Here is a 23,801-nt window from a genome sequence, read left to right as displayed (position 1 = left end):
TATTTACCCCACAGGAAGAAAAATTTATATTCAAAGAAACATGTTAAAAAATGTTCATACACTTTTAGTAATAACAACTAAAAGTTGAGTATGATACTGGTGTCCATCAAAGGAAAATTAATAAAACATCTCTGACATGTTTAATATTACTCCAATTTTAAAGGAACAGAATACTGATGCACCCAACTACATGGATGAATCTCAAAAATATTTCAGTTTGAAAAAGGTCTTAGTAGATTTACCATTGCATGATATAAATTATATCAAGTTATAGAACAACAAAAATGAACATATGATAAAATAAATGATTAAATATATAGATTATGAGTGGCTTTTTGGGAGCAGGTGACAAAATATGGATATACCAGGAAAAGACAAGGGAAATTTCTGGGTTGATGGTAGTGTGCCAGACTTTTATACTTGTTTGTGTTATAACAGTTTTATATTTGTTGAATTCCATTGAATTATATGAATTTAATTATTATGCTTTCAACTGTTTGAGAATTATGACAAATACAAAGAGCACACACTAAAAAAAGTTTCATTTTTTAGCTATATCCTGAAGTGTTTACAGGTGAAGATTATGCATGTTTGCAACTTACTTTGATGCAAATAAATTAAAAAATATAAAACAAAACACAAACAACAGGCTTGATGGAAAGCACAATAGATATAAGTGATTTATAATAAAATAATTATAACAAATCCTCAAGTAAAATGCTCATTAAAAATTGATATAGTGTTCAAGTATAATTCTTTCATCTTTACTATATGTTTAGATACTTAATGAAATGAGATTTACAATTCAAAAACATAACATTTTAAAGATATGTCATGTCCACTTCATATTTATAAAATAATTTTTGTGGCTTTCAAATTGATGAACAACAAATTCCTAATGATGACATTTTAAATATCAAAAATGAGAAATTTTATGGAACAAAACATGTAGAAAAAAGCCAATTTTCTCTCCAGAAAAAAATGAAATATTTTAAAATATTTTCCTCAGAGTTATGTAAAACCAAGGGAATAATAAAGTTTTGAAAGTAAAATGTGTTTTAAAGAGAAAGAAACATCAATTTGATCCCAGAGTGGTCCAACAATGGCAGCGGAGGAATACTGGTATAGGATACTATTGACAGGGGATATATGGCTGACAGGGAGCTATACAGGGCATATGTCCAGGGTGCATGGTAATGTTTGGATATACTCATAGTGGCAACAATTAAAAACTAAAGCTGGGGGGGTACTGAGTCCCTGGCTGGAGGTGCTGTGCCGTGGTCCCTAGGGGAGCAGCGGCAGTCCCCCTAAGTGCAGCGGCAAGGACCGAGAAGGAATGAGGGTCCAACAGTGAGCCCCTGATACTAATGACTATGCTTGTGAGCCTATATGCCTGAAATAAGAACAAGGCCTAGAGCAGCACTGTGCCTGGGAATTTCCTCCTGACAGCCTTCATGTTACTCAAATGTGGCCAGTCTCGAAGCCTAACCTAGCATCTAAATGCAATGCCTTCCCCCCAGCGTGGGACATGACACCCGGGGATGAGCCTCCCTGGCACCGAGGGATCACTATCAAGTACCAACTGATGATGCAACTGGAAAATGACCTTGAATTGAAGGTTCAATGCGGATCTAGCAGAATATCCCTATCTACATATAATAACATGACTTTAAAATGCTGTTTGACCTAATGTAAGGGGGAAATGGAAAGCAGAAATGAGTTTATATGGCTACGAGTCTCTAAAAAAGAGTCTGGAGGCTGTCAGAAGGATTGCCCTTATGCATAACTGAGCAGAATCTAAGAGACAGATGAAGTAGATACAATCCCCAGGTATTGGCTCCTTTGAGGGCTAAAGGGACCCACGGGTTCTATGGTCATGGCAGATAGGGTTCATTGCCATGACAGATGGCCCTTCTTTGGAGCTGGTGTTTCTGCGTGATGAAACTGGACCCAGAGGGGATCTCTTTTCATAAGACTATCATGCTACTTTACTGGAATTGTAGTTGGTATTGGGGTTTCAGATATATTTAGAGAATTGAATCTTTTTACTGACAATATGATAACCAGGCCCTGAGCCTCAACAGACTCCAGCTCCTACAATCTGATTTATTGGACTCACCTCACTCAGCTAAGATGGAGTTGAAGAAGGACAACCACCACACCATGGAACCTAGAGTGCCTACAACTGAAAGCAGGAGGACTGCATCCAGTAACCATGTTGAATCTGAGCCTCCTCTTGACATAGAGGTGCAATGGACACAACCAATCCAAGGACTGCAGAGAAAAGGTGGCATTGGAGTGGGAAAAGTGGACATGCTGGCTGATGGGTATGGGGAATGGCAGGAAGAGATGAGATGTGGAGGCGCCTTTGGGACTTGGAGTTGCCCTGGATGGTGCTTCAGGGGCAATCACTGGACATTGTTAATCCTCCCAGGGCTCACTGGATGGAATGGGGGAGAGTGTGGGCCATGATGTGGACCAATGACCATGAGGTGCAGAGATACCCAGAGATGTACTTACCAAATGCAATGGATGTGTCATGATGATGGGAGTGAGTGTTGCTGGGGGGGGGAGGGGTGCGGTGGGGGTGGTGGGGTCGAATGGGACCTCATATTTTTTTTAATGTAATATTTTTACAAAATCAATAAAAAAATAAATAAATTGGGTATTCAAAAAAATAAAATAAAATAAAATAAAATGAATGCATTTTATACTGCCACAAATAATGAAAGATATTACATTTGTTTTCTTGGAAAAGTATATAATCATTTGTCAAATTAATTCAGAATAGAATTTGAAAATGCTGGATAATGCAATTATACCATAAATACATGAAATAAGGATATAAGAAAATTGAGAAAATAATTATATTTTCTGAAGTTTGACATGAAAACAATCTTCTCAAACATTAGCTTGACAACAGAGAAATGGCCTTCATTTCACAGTGATCTTATCTACAGATTTTATGCACTAATTGCTTAGCATTAGTCCTGGCAATATTTCTGAAGTAGAGAATTATGTGAAGTGAGTTAATACAAGGCAACAGAATCTAAGTATGATATTTTATTTTCAGTATATACTGAATGATAACACATTAATCATAAAATTAATTGCACCTATTACATATCTTTCTACTTTCATAAAATTAAAATTGGTCTGGAAAAATTACCTATGGTTTTCAAATTTCTGCCTGTTTATCACTTATCTTACTTTGTTATTTGCTGTATTACTGATTTAAAAATAAAAATTGCCTCTTTTCAAGGGTCTTGTTTCTCTCTGGGTTCAGGGTTCCTCCTTTCCCAGGATTTGTTTCTCCCTAGGCTCAGAGTTTCTCTCTTCCTGGGGCTTGCTTCTGTTTCCACTGTGAGCTTACTACCTGGGGCTCCAGTTTAAGGTTTCAGCATCAAACTCCAACATCAAAAACCCTCAACTCTGTCCTTTGCTATGCCTTTAATCTGTGAGTCCCCACCCACTAAAAGGTGGGGACTCAACACCCTAATGACATGTGCCAATCAAAGCCCTAATCATAACTTAATCATGCCCAGATGTAGACCAGATTACAAACATAATCCATATCTATTTTTTAATTCAAAGCTGTATGAAACTGCTACAGGGCCCTTTATTTACCAAAGGCCTTCTGTTATGCACACTTCAAAGGCTGTCTTAGGATCATCTCATCCACATCCTGCCCCCATGTTATATCTTAGAACCAAGTGTCTACCACATTTACCTTTAAGGTGGTTATAAACTGATGAACAGTTTTCTATGGGGTTTTACTCTTTGGGAATTTCTCTTCAGTTGGGAAAATCACTTTTATGTTTAGCAGCCAAGACTAAAAAGAGCATAGGCTTGTCTGCATCTCCATCCAGTGTTTTCCTGTTCGGTATGGGCAAAATATATTGTAGCAGAGCCTCAGTAGCTATTTTTCCCAAACTGCTACCCTCTGCCTTAGATATTTGAGTGTGCAATGCCCTCTCTTCAAACAAATGTTCCAACCAAGCTGCATGAGCTTCCCTTGACTTTACCAATATCTGTCTTTTATTATCTATAGTTGCTTTCAGAAAAAGTCCTCATTATCAGCTTGGTTTCTAACAATGCCATCAGTAGTTATTCAATCAATGTGAACAAGCCAAACCTGAGGCCTGCAAACCAGTCATATCTGGTGAAGCTCCCAATGCAGGGGCCCCAAACTCTCCTGTGGAGTAATTTAGGACTCTTGAGCCCCCTACATAATTATTAATTATGCTGCTATCTATTTTCTATAGTTTAACTTATTCTTTTATGATCTATGGTTTTTAAAAAATATTTTTTAACATTTATACTAAAATTTCCCATTTTAAACACTATCAACTATGCAATACAGTGATGTTAATTAACTTCACAATGTTGTAATACCATATCACCATCTTATTACAGAAATTTTCCATCATCCCAAACAGAAATTCTGTACCAAGTATTCATTCATTCCCCATTCCATAAGCCAACCTGGACCATGGTAAATTGTATTTGCCATAAAATCCAAGTGAGAGTCAAACAGCATGAACAATTCTTAGAAAATCTTTAGGATTTCTATAACAGACATTAAGCCTTGCTATAAAATATTACTAAGTAAATATTATGGCATATAACAAAAGTAGACAGAAAATGCAACAGAATAGAGACCTTATAGGAATAATAAAAAAAGACACAGTATGATAGTGCAGTGGCAATATATATATATTTCAGTAAATATTATGAGAAAATGGTATACATGTTAGTAGCAATGCTTCAGTATTTGTAAAATTGTAACAAATGTACCCTACACATGCAAAATGCTATTAATAAGGGAGAGAAGTAGAAGGAGAGAGGCTGGTTATATGAGAATCCCCTATCTTTTCTATTTGACTTTTCTGTAATCAAAGCTTCTTTGAATATAAAACAAAAAAGATGTGACACTAGAACATATGGAAGAAATTGTCACTGTACTTAAAAGATAACAGACACAATGAAAAAATTATGATGTGACTGTCTATGCTACTTTGTTGATTTTAAAGAAAGAAATTCATTCCAAAGCAATTTCACAAATATATTTCCTTTGTGCTTATTTTCATTGTCTGTATTTTCTCCTTTATCTTCCTTTTACTCCTCCAATCAATCCACAAAATTATTTCCTAAATTGGGCTTTAAATATATCTTCCAAAATGTTATAATGTTCCTGCAGTGGTTTGAAGTTGTATGTACCCCATTCCCCCCAAAAAAGTTCTAAAAATTAATCTATTCCTGTGGTTGGGAAGCTATTGTGAGTAGGACCTTTTGATGAGGTAATGTGGGGCTCACTTAAATGAGAAAGAGTCTTAATCCTGTTGCTGGAGTCCTTTATAAGCAGAATGAAATAATTACAGCAATTGAAAGCCACAGAGTGAGTAGCTAGAAGCTGAACATCAGTGGAACCTGGAAGAGGAGGGAGAGCTCAGGAGACACTCACATGTGCCAAGCCATGAACAAGCTAAGAGCCAAGGATCTCCAGGATCCAGCCCCAGAACACTATAGTCTTCAGGGAGAAGGCATTGCCATGAAGCTGTATTGATTGGGCACTTTCCTGACCTCAAAACAGTGAGCAAATAAATTCCATTGCTCAATCTGACCCATCCAATGGTGTTTGCTCATCAACATAGGAAAATAAAAGAGTTCTTTTCACATTTATGATTTAATCCACTTGCTTTTTATTTTGTATATGATTTTGCATAGGAATATAATTCATTTTTTTCCCAACATGTATACCATTTTCCGGTAAAATATTTACTGAAATATACATATATTCCCACTGCAGTATCATACTGTATCTTTTTTTATTATTCCTATGAGGCCTCTATTCTGATGCATTTTTTACTTCCCTATTTTTGCTCTATGCCATAATGTTTACTTAGTAATATTTTATAGCAAAATTTAATGTCTCACAGAAATCCTTCTATAGATTTTCTAAGAATTGTTTATACTCTTTGGGTGTCACAAGAATTTGAGGGAAACTTTTCAATTTGTACAAAATTAAATCTGGTGAGATTTTTATTCAGATTTCATTTAATAAATATGTATAATTGATATATTTTAATATTGAGCTTAATTTCCATTAATATGGTCTAATACTCAATTAAGAGAGTAAATCAATATATAAAATTTATTCATTATTTATTGTTGATGGGAATGTAAATTTATGTCAATCATCTTTGAAAATATTTGGCATTTTCTCAGAAATTTAAGTTTAATATTACCAAATGATCTCACAATCCCACTTGTAGGTTTATACTTCAAATAATGTAATTAACAGAATCAGTTAGTTGCACACCCATATTAATAATGCCATTATTCACAATTGTCAAAAGTTGGAAGGAGTCCATGTGTCCATGAACTGAGAGTGGATAAACAACATGAGCTTATACTTAAAATGGAATGTAAAGGGATGAACTATTGATACATGCTGCTAAATGGATGTATATTGAAGACATCATGTTTAGTGAAATAAGCCAGACACAAAAGGGTAAGTATTGTATAAACTCACCATTATAAAATAATTAGAATATGAAAACTCAGTCAAAAATTAAAATACAATTTATCAGGGCCCACGGTGACTTTTGGAATGAGGAATTAATCAACACTTGGTACAGAGTTTCTATTTGGGGTTTCAAGTTGTGGAAAATTTCTGTGATGGATGGTGATGATGGTATTACAACTTCATGAATTTAATTAACAGCACTGCATTCTATAGTTGCTAGTGTTTAAAATGGGTAATATTAGTTAGTATATATATTTTTAAAATATTTTCTTAGAAACCATAGGTCCGAAAAGAATGAACCCTAGGTTGAACTATGGACTATTGACCATAGTATAATTAAAATAATATTTGTCATCAATTGTAACAAAGGGACCACAATAATAGAAAATGTTAATAATAGGGAAACCTGGTTGTAGGGGGGGGATGTTTCTAAAAAATCTGTTCTTTCTGCATGATTTTTTTCTGTAAACCTACAACTGCTTGATAGATGTTTCACTTTTCATAGATTTTACTTCTCTACTCACCAAAACATCAGAATTCGTAGTTGTGTTAATACATTTAGGTATATGTGGTGACTTCTATTTTTGAGTCTTTATTTCCAAGATTTTTGTGGGAGATACTTAATCTTTCCCACATTCTGAAACTCTGGATTGGCATCTATTAACAAGTATTTTTAGGGAGGTGGGGCAAGATGGCATCTGAGTGAGTGCACTTCATACTCTCTCCTGCAAAGAAGCAGCTGAGTAGGGTTGGAGTCCTGCTGGACTGGACTGTTTTGGGTGCTTGAGGGCAGGAGGTGTCTGGACATTGATTTGGTGAGACAGTGATGGAGGAGATTCTTGCGAGTGGTGGAATTTTGGGTTTCTGACATGGAAGTGAGAGGTTCCGGGTGGAGACCCTCCCCCTAGGGCTGGTGACCAGGCTGTGGCGATCCCTGGGATCTTTGTTGTGTGGGGTGTTCCCAAACCCTGAGCGGGCTGTTTCAGGGGCTTGCAGGGCAGGAAGTGTCTGGATGTTGATTTGGTGAGACAGTGACAGAGAGATTCTTGCAAGAGGTGGAACTTTCAGATTCAGACATGGAGGTCAGAAGTTGTAGGTGGAACCCCTCCCCCTAGGGCTGGCAGCCCATCCACAGTGGTCCCTGAAACCTTTGCTGTGCAGCGGTACTCCCAAACCCTGAGCAGGCTGTTTCAGGGGCTTGCAGGGCAGGAGGTGTCTGGATGTCAATTTGGTGAGACAGTGATAGAAAGATTCTTGTGAGAGGTGGAATTTTGGGTTTCTGACATGGAGGTCAGAGATTGCAGGAGGGACCCCTCCCTCTAGGGCTGGTGCCCAGCTGTGGGGATCCCTGAAGTCTGTGTTGTGCTGTGGTGCTCCCAGGTCCCCTGTTAACCAGATGCATGGTTCCCAGGTCTGTGTCCTCTAAACCCTGGTGGCCCATGCTCCATAGACTCACACACCTTGAGTCTGCAATATCACAGACTTCCCATTCCTGAATCCACCATGTACCAAGGTCCATCTGAGGTCCTTGATTAACCAGACCCTCAGCATTTGTGGGTTTTTTGTCTTGGTTGCTAATATTGCATTGCCCCCTGTTCTTTTCTCTCATTTTATCCCCCAAGGTTCTTTTTCATTTATTTAGTTTTTTTTTCTCTTTTTCTTTTTCTTGCTTGTTCCCCCCACCCCTTTTCTTTGCACACCCCTTTTTCTCTTCTCTCTTTTTTCTTTTCTCTCTTTTTCTTCTTATTTTCTTTTCTTTTCTTTTCTTTTCTTTTCTTTATATAATAGGTGCTGCAGGGAGCGCTTCACACTTGCTGTGTTTCCTCATCCTCCATTTCCTCTTTTCTGTGTGTATTGATTTTGGCCACCTACACTACCCCTTTTCCCCCACATCTCTCCATCCTCCATCATCTACTGTTTCTCTTACATTCCACCTCCCTTTCTTTGGCCCCAAAATTGTCTGACTTTTAATTTCTAATACCTTTGTTTTGTTTACTGTCTTTTATCAACTCTTGATACTATTGTCTTTCTTTTCTCTTTCCCTCTCTCATGAAAACACTGGCTTATTAATTTGTTCTATATTATGCCCACATTCAGTTGACTGTCTCATTATAGGTACTCTACTTACTGCTATAACTCTACAAACTTACATGAGTCTAGCATCCATTCTCCCAGATCTCACATTGTTACTCTGTTAACATTATTAACAATACTACTTTATACATTTTATTTTCTTACTCATTTGCTTCCCTGGACCTAATGTTTTCCTTCAAAGTGCACTTAGCCAGCAACAAGAAAATAGAGTGAGAAGAACAAAGTGACAAAGAGAAGACATAACACTTATGCACAAACAACAACTAATTAATCCCCAAGACTAGACAAAGAAGCTAAGGAACTGATTAAACCCATCAAGATAAAATGATGACCAGACAGCAACAAAAAACTACAAACCAAACCAATATTCAGGAAAACATGGTTGAATCCAATGAACAAAGTAAAAACCAGGAAGGGAGCAGAACATCGAACAAGTAATTAAAGATCTCAAAACATATATTAGAGACCAATTTAATGAAGTAAAGGAAGAGATTAACAATATGAAGAAAACAATTGGAGAGGAAATTGCAGACATATGCAAAAAGATAACAGATATGATGGGGATGAACACCACAGTTCAAGAAATCAAAATACACTCTCAGCAAATAGCAGCAAATTAGAAGAGGCAGAGGAGAGAATTAATGACGAGGAAGACAGTACATCTGAAATCAAACAGATAGTAGAACTGATCGATAAAAAGAGAGAAAAAAATCCAGCTAGGATTTAGGGACCTGAATGACAATGCAAAACACACAAACATATGTATTATAGGCATCCCAGAAAGAGAAGAGAATGGAAAGTGGACAGAAGGGGTGTTGGAAGAAATAATGACTGAAAACTTCCCAAATCTACTGAGAGAGATGGATGTACATGTCCAGGAAGAACAACACACCCCAAACACCATAAATCCCAACAGGCCTACCCGAAGACATATACTTGTCAAATTATCCAATGCCCAAGACAAAGAGAAAATTCTAAAAACAGCAAGAGAAAAGAGAACCATCACATACAAGGGAGGTGATTTCACATCTGAAACCTTGGAGGAAAGAAGGCAGTGATATGATATAGTCAAGGTACTGAAAGAAAAAAATTTCCAACCAAGAATACTCTACCCAGCTAAACTAGCATCCAAAAATGATGGAGAGTTCATAATATTAACAGATAAACAGAAATTAAAAGTGTATGCCAACAAGAACCCTGCCCTTCAAGAAATACTAAAGGGAGTTCTGTAGGAAGAAAGAAAAAAACAGGACAGGCAGAGTTGGAGGAGAGTGTGAGAGCAATAAAAAGACAAAAAGAGAAGGAAGAAAACAAAATATGACAAACACAAGTCCAAACAAAACATGGCTAACATAAATAATTCCTTGAAAATAATAACACTGAATGTCAATGGATTAAACTCACCTGTCAAAAGACTCAGACTGGGAGATTGGATAAGGAAATATGATCCATCTATATGCTCTCTACAAGAAACTCATCTTAGACCTAGAGATTCATGGAGGTTGAAAGTGAATGACTGGAAAACAATCTTACAAGCAAACAATAACCAAAAAAGGCAGGAGTAGCTATATTAATATCAGACAAAATAGACTTTAAATGTGAAAAAATTATGAGAGACAAAGAAGGATACTACATATTAGTGACAGGGATAATATCTCAAGAAGAATGAAAAATCATAAATATTTATGCTCCTAACAAAGGCGCCTCCAAATATGTGAGGCAAACACTGGAAAAACTAAGTGAAAGAATAGATGCCTCTACAATTATAGTGGGAGATTTTAATACACCACTGTCAACTTTGGGCAGAACATCTCAAAAGAGAATCAATAAAGAAACAAAAACTTTGAATAGTATTTTAGAGGAGCTGGACCTAATAGACATATACAGATCATTACACCTGAAAACAGCAAGATATATATTTTTCTCAAGTGTATATGGATCATTCTCCATGATTGACCATGTGCTAGGCCACAAAGAAAGGCTCAATGAATTCAGAAAGATCAAAATCATACAAAATAATATCTCTGACCACAGTGGAGTGAAGCTGGAAATCTGCAAAGGCCAGAGGCCCAGATTCCACACCAAGATATGGAAATTAAACAGCACACTCTTAGAAAAAAAGTGGGTCAAAGAGGAAATGTCAAAAGAAATTAATAACTACCTTGAAACTAATGAAAATGATAACACAACATACCAAAACTTATGGGATGCAGCAAAAGGAGTACTGAGAGGGAAATTTATAGCCATAAATTCATATATCAAAAAAGAAGAAAGAGCAAAAATTGAAGAACTAACTCCTCATTTGGAGGAATTAGAAAAAAACAACAAAGTAACCCACAGGAAGAAGAGAGAAAGAAAGAAAAAAGATAAAAGCAGAACTAAATGAAATAGAAAATAAGAAAGCACTTGAAAAGATAAACAAAACCAAGAGCTAGTTCTTTGAGAAGATCAATAAAATTGACAAACCCTTAGCTAGACTAACAAAGAAAAAAAGAGAGAAGATGCAAATACACAAAATAAGAAATGAGAAAGGCGATATCACCACTGACCCCACAGAAATAAAGACTATCATAAGAGGATACTTTGAAAAACTATATTCCAACAAAAATGACAATTCAGAGGAAATGGACAAATTCCTAGAAACACATAAGCAGCCTATATTGATGAAAGAAGAAATTGATCATCTCAATAAACCAATCACAAGAAAAGAGATAGAATCAGTGATTAAAAATGTCCCAAATAAGAAGAGCCCTGGGCCAGATGGCTTCACAGGTGAATTCTACCAATAATTCCAGAAAGAACTAACACCAATCCTGCTGAAATTCTTCCAAAAAAATAGAAACAGAAGAAACATTACCTACCTCATTTTATGACACCAACATTACCCTAGTACCAAAGCCAAACAAAGACACCATAAGAAAGGAAAATTACAGACCAATTTCTCTAATGAACCTAGATGCAAAATCCTCAACAAAATACATGCTAACCATATTCAACAACACATTAAACTAATTATACAATGTGACCAAGTGGAATTCATTCTGGGTATGCAAGGATGGTTCAATATAAGAAAATCAATCAACATAATACATCATATAAACAGACTGAAGGGAAAAAAATCACATGATTATATCTATAGATGCAGAAAAAGCATTTGACAAAAAGAACACACTTTCTTGATAAAAACATTGCAAAATATCGGAATCAAGGAAATTTTCTGAACATGAGAAATAGTATATATGAAAAACACACAGCCAACATCATTTACAATGGTGAAATCCTAAAATCCTTCCCTTTATGATCAGGAACAAGACAAGGATACCCACTATCACCTCTTCTATTTAACATGTCTTAGAAGTACTTGCTAGAGCACTGAGGCAAGAACCAGATATAAAAGGCATTCAAATTGGAAAGGAAAAAGTCAACATTTCATTATTTGCAGGTGACATGATCATATACATAGACAAAGCTGAGAGGTCTACAGCAAAGCTTCTAGAACTCCTAAATGAGTTTAGTAAAGTCGCAGGGTATAAGATCAATGTGCAAAAATCAGTAGCATTTTTGTACACCAATAATGAGCAAGCTCAGGAGGAAATCAAGAAACAAATACCATTTACAATAGTCAATAAGAAAATCAAATACATAGGAATAAATTTAACTAAAGATGTAAAGAACTTATACACAGAGAACTACAAGAGATTGTTCAAGGAAATCAAAGAAGACCTAAATAAATGGAAGAATATTCCCAGTTCATGGATAGGAAGACTAAATATTATTAAGATGTCTATCCTACCAAATCTGATCTACGTATTCAATGCAATCCCATAGCATTCTTTAAGGAACTAGAAAAAGTAGCTTTGAAATTTATTTGTAAAGGAAAGAGACCCCGAATAGCCAAAGACATATTGAAAAAGAAAAACGAAATTGGCGGAATCACACTACCTGACTTCAAAACATACTACAAAACTACAGTAGTGAAAACACCATGGTATTGTCACAAGGAGAGACACACAGACCAATGGAACTGAATTGAGAGTTCTGATATAGATCCTCATATCTACAGTCATATAATATTCGATAAAGCCACCAAACCCTCTCAAGTGGAAGAGAATGGCCTGTTCAACAAATGGTGCCTGGAGAACTGGATATCCATATGTAAAAGAATGAAAGAGATTACCATCTCACAACTTATACAAAAATCAAACCAAGATGGATCAGAGACCTAAATATAAGAGCCAAGACCGTAAAGGCTTTGTAAAGCAGTGTAGGGAAGCATATACAAGACCTTGAATTGGAAATAGCTTCATGAACTTCACAACAAAAGCATGAGCAGCAAAAGAACAAATAGGTAAACGGGACTTCCTCAAAATTCAAGCCTTCTGCACCTCAAAGGAGTTTGTCAAGAAAGTGAAAAGAGAGCCTACACAATGGGAGAAAAGAGTTGGTAACCATATATCTGATAGAAGACTTATAACCTGCATATATAAAGAACTCCTATACCTCGAAAATAAAAAGACAAACAACCCATTTAAAAAATGGGAAAAAGATTTAAACAGACACTTCTCCAAAGAAGAAATGCAAATGACTAAAAAGCACATGAAAAAATGCTCCAAATCTCTAGCTATCAGGGAAATGCAAATCAAAACTACAATGAGATATCATCTTACTCCCATAAGATTGGCAGCTATGAAAAGAACAGAAGACTACAAATGCTGGAGAGGATGTGGAGGAATGGGAACATTCATTCACTGCTGGTGGAAATGCAGAAGGATCCAGCCATTCTGGAGGACAGTTTGGTGGTTTCTCACAAAACTAATCATAGATTTGCCATGTGACCCAGCAATTCCACTGCTGGGTATATACCCAGTAGAACTGAAAACAAAGACACAGACAGATATATGCACACCAATGTTCATAGCAGCATCGTTCACTATTGCCAAAAGTTGCAATCAACCCAAATGCCCATCAACACCATCAACAGATGAATGGATAAATAAAATGTGGTACATACATGCAATGGAATTCTACTCAGCTATAAGAAGAAATACAGTACAAACACATGTGATAACATGGATGAATCTTGAGAACTTTATGTTGAGTGAAGCAACCCAGGCATTGAAGGACAAATACTACATGACCTCTCTGATATGAAATAAGTAAAACAAGCTGTCTCAGAGAGCCAGAGACTGGATTACAAACTGAAAGGAAGTTCGGGGGTACAGGAAGTTTGCAAGGTGACACCTACGTGGGTGAAATCTGTCATAATCTGGAGTTAAGTATTTGTACAGGGAAGGGATAAAATGGGGACATAGGGATACCTTTGGGTGGGGCTTCTGGGCTTGAGGGGGGCTAGGGAAGGAAGGATGGGTCAGATGGCCTAAGAAATTGAGGGGACTGTGGGATGAACATTTGAACATAGGAGATTTTCAGGTATGTGGTTGAAATTATAACATATAGAAAACTCTTTAGAAAATATAATGCAGAAGATTACCTGTTTAAGACACTTAAGGGAGGCATCTGACACAGGGAAAGCTCACAGGGAGTGTGTGAGTGTTCATTTTGTCATAGTGGGTTATATCATTGGGTGGAGACCCATACAATGAGAGTGAAGGTATACCCACATCCTGGGGAGGATTGATGTTCTCAAACAGAGGGCATGATATCTCTCAAGAGAATTGGTGGCTCCCAATGGTTTAGGGCAGTTGAGTATGTAAAACCCTCAACATTGTTGCAAGTATCTCTGAATATGGTCCTTCAAGTAATGAAGATTGATTGTCATGGTGGGCCCTGAGGGGAGGAGGAAAGAGGTGTTGAATAGATGGAATCAGTGTAACTGAGAGGCAATAGAAGTGTTCCACAAGATCTTGCAATGATGGATATAGGACATGTTAAATTACACCAAAAGTGTATAAAAGTCTATAGGCTAAAATGTAAACCTTAATGTAAAACATAAGATAACAAAAAATTTAGAAAACTGTATAGTCTAAAATATAAACCATAATGTACACCCAAATGGAACCATGTTTGAAAGCTATTGTTTCAATATCTGTATATCAGCTGCAGCAAATATCATATGAACATGTAAAAAGATCATAGCTGGGGAAGGGATAAAGGGTTTGATGTTGGATATGTGGTAGTACCATATATTGTATATATGAATTACTGTGATCTAAAACTTATGTGAAGGAAGTGGATTTGGCTCAAGGGTTAGAGCATCCACCTACCACATGGGAGGTCCAGGGTTCAAACCTAGGGCCTCCTGACTCATGTGGTGAGCACAGTGCTAATGCATGCAAGGAGTGCTGTCCCACGCAAGGGTGTCCCCCGCATAAGGGAGCCCCATGGACAAGTAGTATGCCCCATAAGGAGAGCTGCCCAGCACAAAAAAAGTGCATCCTGCCCAGGAGTGGCTCCGCACACATGGAGAGCTGATGCAGCAAGATGATACAATGAAAAGAGACAGATTCCTGGTGCCACTGACAAGAATACAAGCGGACAAAGAAGAACATGCAGTGAATGGACACAAGAGAGCAGACAGGGGGAGGAGAGACAAATAAATGAAAAATAAATCTTTAAAAAAATAAATAAAACATGTGAATACAAACTTAATTAGGAAAAAAAAGAAAGGATGTAGACACTGAGGAAGAAATGGAAGAAATTGCCTTGCCACTGTACATACAGGGCAGCACCTATAGCAGTGATGAAAGGCAAAATGTGAAAAACAAAGCTTTTTCATTTTTTCATTTTTTGATACTGTAATTTATTTTTCCTTTATTTAATTTTTCTAAATTAGTATGTATTCTATATCTAACCTTTAAACCCATCACTATATACCATTTTACTACTAATGGAACCTGGCAATATATTAGGCTTCCTTTTTAAAGAAGTTTTGGACTACAGAGAGGTTCAACTAAGGCAGAGGAAGAACACTGGTGTGGGGGGTTATTGATAGGGGACACTTGGTTGGGATGGAGTTCACCAGGACATGTATACAGGGTACTTAAAATGTTTGGATATTTTCTTAGTGGTTTCAGTTAAAAATAACAACTGAGAGAGTGCTGAGTTCCTAGCCAGGGGAGCTCTATTACATTCCCCAATGGAACAGCAACAATCCCCCAAGTGCAACAGCAAAGACCAAAAAAGAAGGAAGGTCCAACAATGAGCCCTTGATACTAATGACTATGCTTGTGAGCCTGTGCACCTGAAATAAGAACAAGGCCTAGAGCTGTAGGGTGCCTAAGAGTTGCCTCCTGAGAACCTCCATGTTGCTCAATTGTGGCCACTCCCTAAGCCAAACTCAGCATAGAAATGCATTACCTTTCCCCAGCATGGGATATGACTCCCAGGGATGAGCCTTTCTGGCACCAAAGGATTGCTACCAAGCACCAGTTGATGATGTAACTAGAAAAAGACCTTGAATAAGACGGTCAACTCAGACCAGCAGAATATTCAGCCTACATGTAATATCAGGTGTTAAAAACTGCTTTTTGACCTTGGATAAAAGGGGGAAATGGAAAGGACAACTGAGTTTATATGGCTATGAGTCTCCAAAAATTAGTTGGGAGGTCATCAGAGGGGTCGCACTTACACATGCCTCAGCATGTTACCAGAGACAGCCAAAGTAGATAGAAACCCAGGTACTGGTTCTCCTGAGGGCTACAGAGACCCACAGGTTCTATGGTCATGGCAGATGGCTCCGGAGTTCAGTGGCATGTCAGTTGGCCCTATTTTAGAGTTTGTGTTCCTGAGTGTGATGGAGTTGGACTCAGATATGACTTTTCTACACATGCCTCTTCTGTTACTTTTACCAGACCTGTGGTTGGCATTGAGGTTGGTGTGTACTCAGCAGACCTGAATCTCTGGACTGTCAATGTGACAACAAGGCCCTGAGCTTCAGCAGACTTGCAACTCTTATCCTCTGGTTTACTAGACTTACCCTAGCCACTAACAGAGAGGTGAAGGTCAACCACCACACCAGGGAGCCAAGAGTGCTTATAACTGCAAGCAGGAGAATTGCATCCATCATCCATGTGGAACCTAAGCCCCCTCCTTATGTAGAGGGGGACTAGACATAACCATCCCAGGGTCCACAGGATGGAGGAATAGAATATGGATTAGAGTGGACTTACTGGTATTCTGCTGGAGAGCTATTGCCATTAGTAATGGAAGAAATTGTAATATTGATGTGGAGAAAGTGGCCACGGTAGCTGCTGATGGTAGGGAGAGGGAAGAAGAAATACGATGTGGGGGCATTTCAGGATTTGGAGTTGACCTGGGTGGTGCTACAGGGACAGATGCTGGACATTGGGTGGAATGGGGGAGAGTATAAACTACAATGTAGAACACTGTCCATATAGTGCAGCAGTGCTCCAAAATGTATTCACCAGGTGCAGGGAATGTGCCTCAATGATGGAAGAAGTTGATGTGGGAGGAGTGGGGTGGGGGAGTGGGGGGTATATGGGGAGGGGACCTCATATTTTTTTAATGTAACTATTAAAAGAAAATAAAGAAAAAATAAATAAATAGATTTTTAAAAGATTTTGATGATATTCTTTCATAATTTTGTAACAAATTTCTTACAACAATGCAAGGTGTTGGTGGTGGGTTGATGTATGGGACCCCTGTATGATGTTATACATGTTTGTTTTGTAAATTTACAACTTTTACTATACACTTGTTTTTTATATATGTTCTTGTATGAATGATATACTTCAATAAAATTTTAAAATAAAAATGAAAAACTATGGGGAAGCTCCTAGATGGCAGAGTAAGGTATTGCAGGCTGTAATCCTTATCCAGAAACTGTAGGATGTTAGGCAGGTTTACCTGGCAAAAGGGAAGCTACAGGACAATGGGGTCAATTGGAGATATAAGTAGAGAAGGGAGACCCAATATTGGCCTGGGAAATAGGGAACCCATAGGAGATAGGGTACTCCAGTCTTCTCAGAGATGAGGGAAGCCAAGGAAGTGACCTGGCTGGAAGACCAGTGGTCAGCTGGCTCCTTGAGTTAGGTAAATCCCCTGTCCACTAGGCAACCAGGAAACCATATGAGCACCCAGCAGGCTCTTGAGGTGGGTGAGCTGTAGGGCAAACAAGTGTGGGGTTCCAGCACCCAGGCAATTTAGAGGGAAAGAGGTGTCAGGGGGAGGGAAGATAGGATGGGACCAGGAAAAAAAAGACACCATCAGGTGCTAAAACAGCTCCAAGCAAAGGGGAGGGAGGAATTGATCAAGCAGGCTGCCAAAGCAACCCTTCTTGGGAGAGAGAGGAAATGGGTCAGTGAGGGTGCAGCCCTAAAGTCTAACAGCCAAGGAGGGTGGACAGCCTAGAGAGGGAGATGCCAGAACAGTAGAAGCCTAATTGACCTGAGGTAAAAGAGGGCTGGCAGACAACAAGCCTTCAAAAGTCTTCAGAAGCCTAACCTAACTAGTCATGCCAGTGTAGCTCAGTGGTTGAAATCTAGCTTCAAGTATACAAGGCTGAGGGTTTTTCATACATTGTTTGTCCCAAAAAAAAAAAAAAAAAAAAGACAATCCTAACTGCCCCAAATAATAAATGGGGTGGGGAGAAGCACTCCAGGAACTGAAGAGTTGAAGGACAAGCAGCCTCAGTAAAAGGGATTTAGACTAATATCAGGCAAAATAGACTTTAAATGCAAAACTATTATAATAGGCAAATGACAATATATTAATAAAGGGGGTAATCTAAAAGAAAGTATGATTATATACATTTATGCACCTATCCAGTGTGCCCTAAAATACATAATGAAAAAACTAAAATCAAAGCAAGAAATAGATGCCTCTATGATTATAGTGAGGGATTTTAATATAACATGCTCACCATTTGATGAACATCTCAACAGAGGGTGAACAAAGAAAGGGAGACCTAGGAAAGTGGATTTGGCTGAATGGATAGAGCATCTGCCTAACACATGGGAGGTCCAGGATTCAAACCCAGGGCCTCCTGACCCATGTGATGAGCTGGCCCACATGCAGTGCTGATGTACACAAGGATGACATGCCATGCAGGGGTGTCCCCCATGTAGGGAAGCCCCCCACACAAGGAGTGTGCCCACAAGGAGAGCTGCCCAGTGCAAAAAAAAGTGCAGCCTGCCCAGGAGTGGCACCACACACATGGAGAGCTGACACTGCAAGATGATGCAACAAAAAGAGACACAGATTCCCAGTTCTGCCGAGAAGCAAGTGGACACAGTAGAACACACCTTGAACAGACACAAGAAAGCAGATGGGGTGGGGGGAGGGAGAGAAATAAATAAATAAGTCTTAAAAAATGAGAGAGAAAAGAGAGATCTTGAATAATACATTAAAGGATCTAGACCTAATAGGCATATACAGAAAATTACAACCAAATACAATACAATATGATATACATTTGCCTTGAGCACACATGGATTATTTTCCATGATAGATCACATGCTAGGTCACAAAACAAGCCTAGAATGATTGAAATTATACAAAGTAATTTACTTGACCACAATGGAACAAAGCTGGAAATTGATGAGGCAGAAAACCAGAAAAGCCACAGAGATATGAAAGTTAAACATCATACTCTTAGAAAATCAGTGTGTCAAGGAGGAAATAGCAGAAGAAATTAGTAACTACCTTGAAACAAATGAAAATGAGAACATAATGTATTGAAGCACAGTAAAAGTAGTGTTAAGAGGGAAAATTTTAGCCATAAATGTTTATTAATAAAGAAATCAATGACTTAAATGCACACCTGGAGGAACTGGAAAAAGCAAAACAAACTAATGCCAAAGCAAGCAGAAAGAAGGAAATAACAAAGATTAGAGAAAAACTAAATGAAACAGAATAACAGCAACAACAACAAAACCCACTAGAAACATTTAATAAAACTAAAAGCTAGTTCTTTGAGATTAATAAATTAACTCTTTAGTTGGAATAAAAAGAAAAAGACAGAGAAGTTGTAAGTAAATAAAAAATGAGAGAGGTGTTAACATCACTGATCCCACAGAAATAAAGAGCATCTTTGAAAAATCCAACAAATTGGATAACTTAGATGAAGTGGACAAATTTCTAGAAACACACAAGCAGCATAAATTGACAAGAGATGAACTAGATGAACTCAACAGACCAATCACAAGTAATGAAATTGAATTGTCATAAAAAAAAACTCCCAAATAAAAGCCCAGGACCAGATGGCTTCCCAAGCGAATTCTACCAAGCATTTCAGAAAGAACTAAAACCAATCCTTCTTAAACTCTTCCAAAAAATAGTAAAAGGAACATTGCCTGACTCATTCTATGATGCCAACACCATGCTAATACTGAAGGCACATAAAGATACCACAAGAAAAATCCAGTCCATTTTAATGAACATGGATGCTAAAATCCTCAAAAAAAGATACTTAGTAATCATATTCAACAGCCAATCAAACGATTTATACGTGTTGATCAAGTGTATTTCATCCCTGATATGCAAGAATGATTCAATGTATGAAAATCAATGTAATACACCACATATACAGATCTAAAGATAAAAATCACATGATCATCTCCATTGATGCAGAAAAATCATTTGACAAAATACAACATTGTTTCTTCATAAAAACACTTCCAAAGATAGGAATACAAGGAGACTTCCTTTTTTTTAATTTTAATTTTATTTATAATTTCCTATTTTATTGGCATGAATATTTCTAAACTTAAAAACCTTTCTGGTAAGTTCTTTTAATTTCTTATGACAGAAATTTCTCACAACATACAAATATTTACAACATGTACATTGTTTTCAATTCTTTACATTGAATTTCAAAGACAAACACTTTTATAGGTTACCATAGAACAAAAGCTGTGACTCATATTTTTATTTCATAAACTATTATAAATTAAAGTGAATAGATTTTTAAAATATTTCTTGTAGCATTTTACAAGTGCAACAGAAAACTTGAAGAACCAAATTAAGATAGCTGTAGTTCATTAGATAAATGTTGCTTGTTGTCATCACATTGTTCACAGCAATTTTTTGAAAAATAAGCACCAATCATTCTTGCGAAGAACAATTTTATCAAAAAGGATTGAAAAGTGTTAAATACAAGGCCTTTAATTTACATAACAAGCAATAAATATGCTGTATGGAAATGTCCCATACACTGCTACCCTCATACATGTAATGTACTGAACAGTGAGCTGTCACACGTGTAATTTTACTTTTTTTTCTTTAAGAAACCAATTTGACTCCCACCAATGGCTCGCTACTTTAACAAAGGTATAAACCGTACACCTGGGCCAGCAAACAGTGTGAAACCAACAAAACTCCAAGGGGGAAACATCTAGCAAATAAATCAAAAAGCCAGAGATCATTGCTGGTGATATTAGCATATACTAGAAAACCTCAATATGCTGCTACTATGATTTGTTTTAGTCATATATTAAAGAGCCAGATGATGCTCTTAAAGTTAAAAATCGTGTAGCCACATTATTGCTCTCATTGTCCTGTGTGGAAAGTTGCTAGCACTGTACAATTTTGCTTGAGCCTTTATTTTACAACAGGGCTTTATCTCTAATTCAGAATTGCATGTAAGAAGGATATTTAAAAAGTACAATAAAATTTGCACAAATCAGACTTAAGAGTCAGTACGCTGTACACTTTCTACACTATTTTGCCGATAAGTGAAGAGAAAATAGAGGTGCTGCCACTAAAATGTTTCGGTTGAGGAATAATCTACTGAAATTTTTTATTTCTTTAAAGAAGTCATCCTGGGTCAAATTCAGACCAAGAGCTCATGCATTAAGCCTCAAAGACTGATCTTCTCTTCTCCTGTCAATATCTTTAGAGTCTTTCCCAACTATTAGCCTCAGTCGCTTAGCTGGAGGAAGAGGAATGAAATCATCTTTGAAGTCATCATCATAGTCATCCTCCTCTTCCTCGCCCTCTGAAAAGGAGTCATCTGTATTTTCCTCCTCGTACTGACCATAGTCATTGACTCCCATTCGAGACTCCAGGAGAGAAAATGTGTCATTGCAGCACACCCCGTTTTAATGAAGACCCTCTGCATATGACCCCCCTGCCTTCCTCATCCCGCTTTAGCTGGATTTTTAATTTTGTGGAACTACTGCCTGGTCCTGAGTTAAATCCATTATTAAGATTTGCTACGTAGAGATTATTATCATATTCATGGTCTTTACTTACTTTGATGCTTATTTTTGAAGAATTCATCCCATCATTCTCTTGGTCATTTGTCTTGCTGCTGCTATCATGATGCCTACGGAGGGTCAATTTGGGAATCCCAGAGTTATTTTCTAGGATTAACTGTGCATCGTATCTTGTGATCCGCCTTTTCTATTTACTTCTTGCAGTTCTGAAGTTGTCTTTTGTTTTGAAGCTATCAGATGTAACACCTGAACAGCCAACAGGTGAAGGGGTTGTCATTGTGCCCACCCTGCTCAGAGTGTGAACACACCACGCCTGGCACCATGCTGTCTCTTCCAGGGGACCCATGCACCGGAGTGGACTCCTCTAGTTTTGCAAATTGTTTCACAAGTTTTCCCTGTCGTGATTTCTTTTTTGACAAGCCAGTGTCACTCTTATGACACTTTGCTTCCCTCTTTTGTGCAATTTCATGAGCCAGTTCTTCTTCTTGCACCACAGGACTTGGCTGCTGGTCACTGTCTGAGCAAGGTCCCATCATGCTGTTTTTATAGCCATCCAAAGTATTTGGTTCAAGCTGGATGTCGGAGGCCTCCTTCAAATTCATTCTCATCCTCATTGACCGCCTGGTTGTGTATGTGCAGGGCGAGCCCTCACCAGAAATGAGCCCTCACCAGAAATGAGCACCTTTCACAGAATTCTGTTTGTGTTCGTTAGCTGTGTGTCTAATTAAGCACCCCCTAGCAACTGCAACTTGTGCTGGTCCCTCTGATTCCTTATCTTTTTTAATGGGCAAATTTTTATACAGAACTACTTTAGGGTCTTTGAGTATTAAGTCTCCCACTTCAAGTTTTCTTGAAGCATTCTTTTGTTCCAGTCATTTGCAATGATTTCTTAATTTTATCTTTGAAAGTAAAGGCTTTGCAGGCTTTTTCAGTTTCTTTGGTACCCTGGAATTTTTTATAGGAGTTAGTTTAGATGAGGTAGAGTTGGAAGAAGGTGGAATTCTTGACATAGACTACCTTGTTAATGTTCTGCTCTTGCTGTTCTTTTTTACACCAACTGAAGATTTTCGGTTAGAAGTTGCACTGTTTTTTTCCTGAGTGGTATCTGCATCAGTCTTCGAGCTGACAGATTGTCTGAATTTTTGCTCTTGTCACCTAACTTTTTAAGCCTATTTAAACGTTTATCAGTTTCTCTGAGTCCATATTAGCTATTGATAACAGGAGCAGGCGCAGGCAGTCCCACTCTGGATTTAAAAGCACCAGTTCCCCATCTTTCACAAGTGTAACACTCGCAGAACTCATTATTTTCTCCAAAGAATCCATCTCCATAATAGCAAGATATTTCTTCTCCAGGTTCAATATCTCTCAGAGCCTTCACTCATGCTGTATCTCGACCAGTTGACACAAACTTACAGTTAGGTCTGCAATCATGATTTATAAATGCAGCAGGACCAAGCCAGAGCTGAGCACAATTTTTCCTTGTAGAATACATGACACTGAAGTCGTTTTCTCCATGTCTAAGTAGGATGTTCTCCTCAATTTCTGAAGGTTTGGCAATACAACCCACCAGTAATTCTATTTTGTCATTTCGTTTCCACTCTTTGTTGCAACTATTTTGGCTCCATTTTGTTCTGATGAATATCTATTACAAGGCAGTATTTCAAATCCACTGTCAGTTGCAAACATCCTCAAGTAAATAAATACATGTTCCTTGAATAATTTCTCTTGCATTTTGTTCTTGTTAAGAAAATAGTGCCACGCCCATTCGGCTGAAGTCAAACATTTGAAGGCTTTTTCCAAATGTTCATCTTTTTTAAAATGTTCAATTACTTCCTTAATTCTTCTTGTCTTCCTTTAATGGGCCGAAATCTCACAGGGTTGTTGTGAGGAAAACTGTCAGATTTTGAGAAATGCCTTGAGCTCCTCGAAGGAAAGGCGCTAGTATTCATTTTGTGTGTTTGAAAACCTAAATAGGGATCAAGAAACAAACTGGTTGCAAGGTCGTCATTTTCACAAATTTCCTTGGCAGACATTCCGGAAGA

General features: G+C 37.7%; 1 pseudogene; it reads right to left on the bottom strand.

Moving 5' to 3' along the window:
- Nucleotides 1-21,387: 21,387 nt before the first annotated feature.
- On the bottom strand, nt 21,388-23,801 carry LOC101422387 (histone-lysine N-methyltransferase KMT5B-like; annotated as a pseudogene).

This window comes from Dasypus novemcinctus, chromosome 27 (assembly GCF_030445035.2).
Source record: "Dasypus novemcinctus isolate mDasNov1 chromosome 27, mDasNov1.1.hap2, whole genome shotgun sequence".
Taxonomy (NCBI): Eukaryota; Metazoa; Chordata; class Mammalia; order Cingulata; family Dasypodidae; genus Dasypus; species Dasypus novemcinctus.
This window is presented reverse-complemented; position numbering and strand designations above follow the sequence as displayed.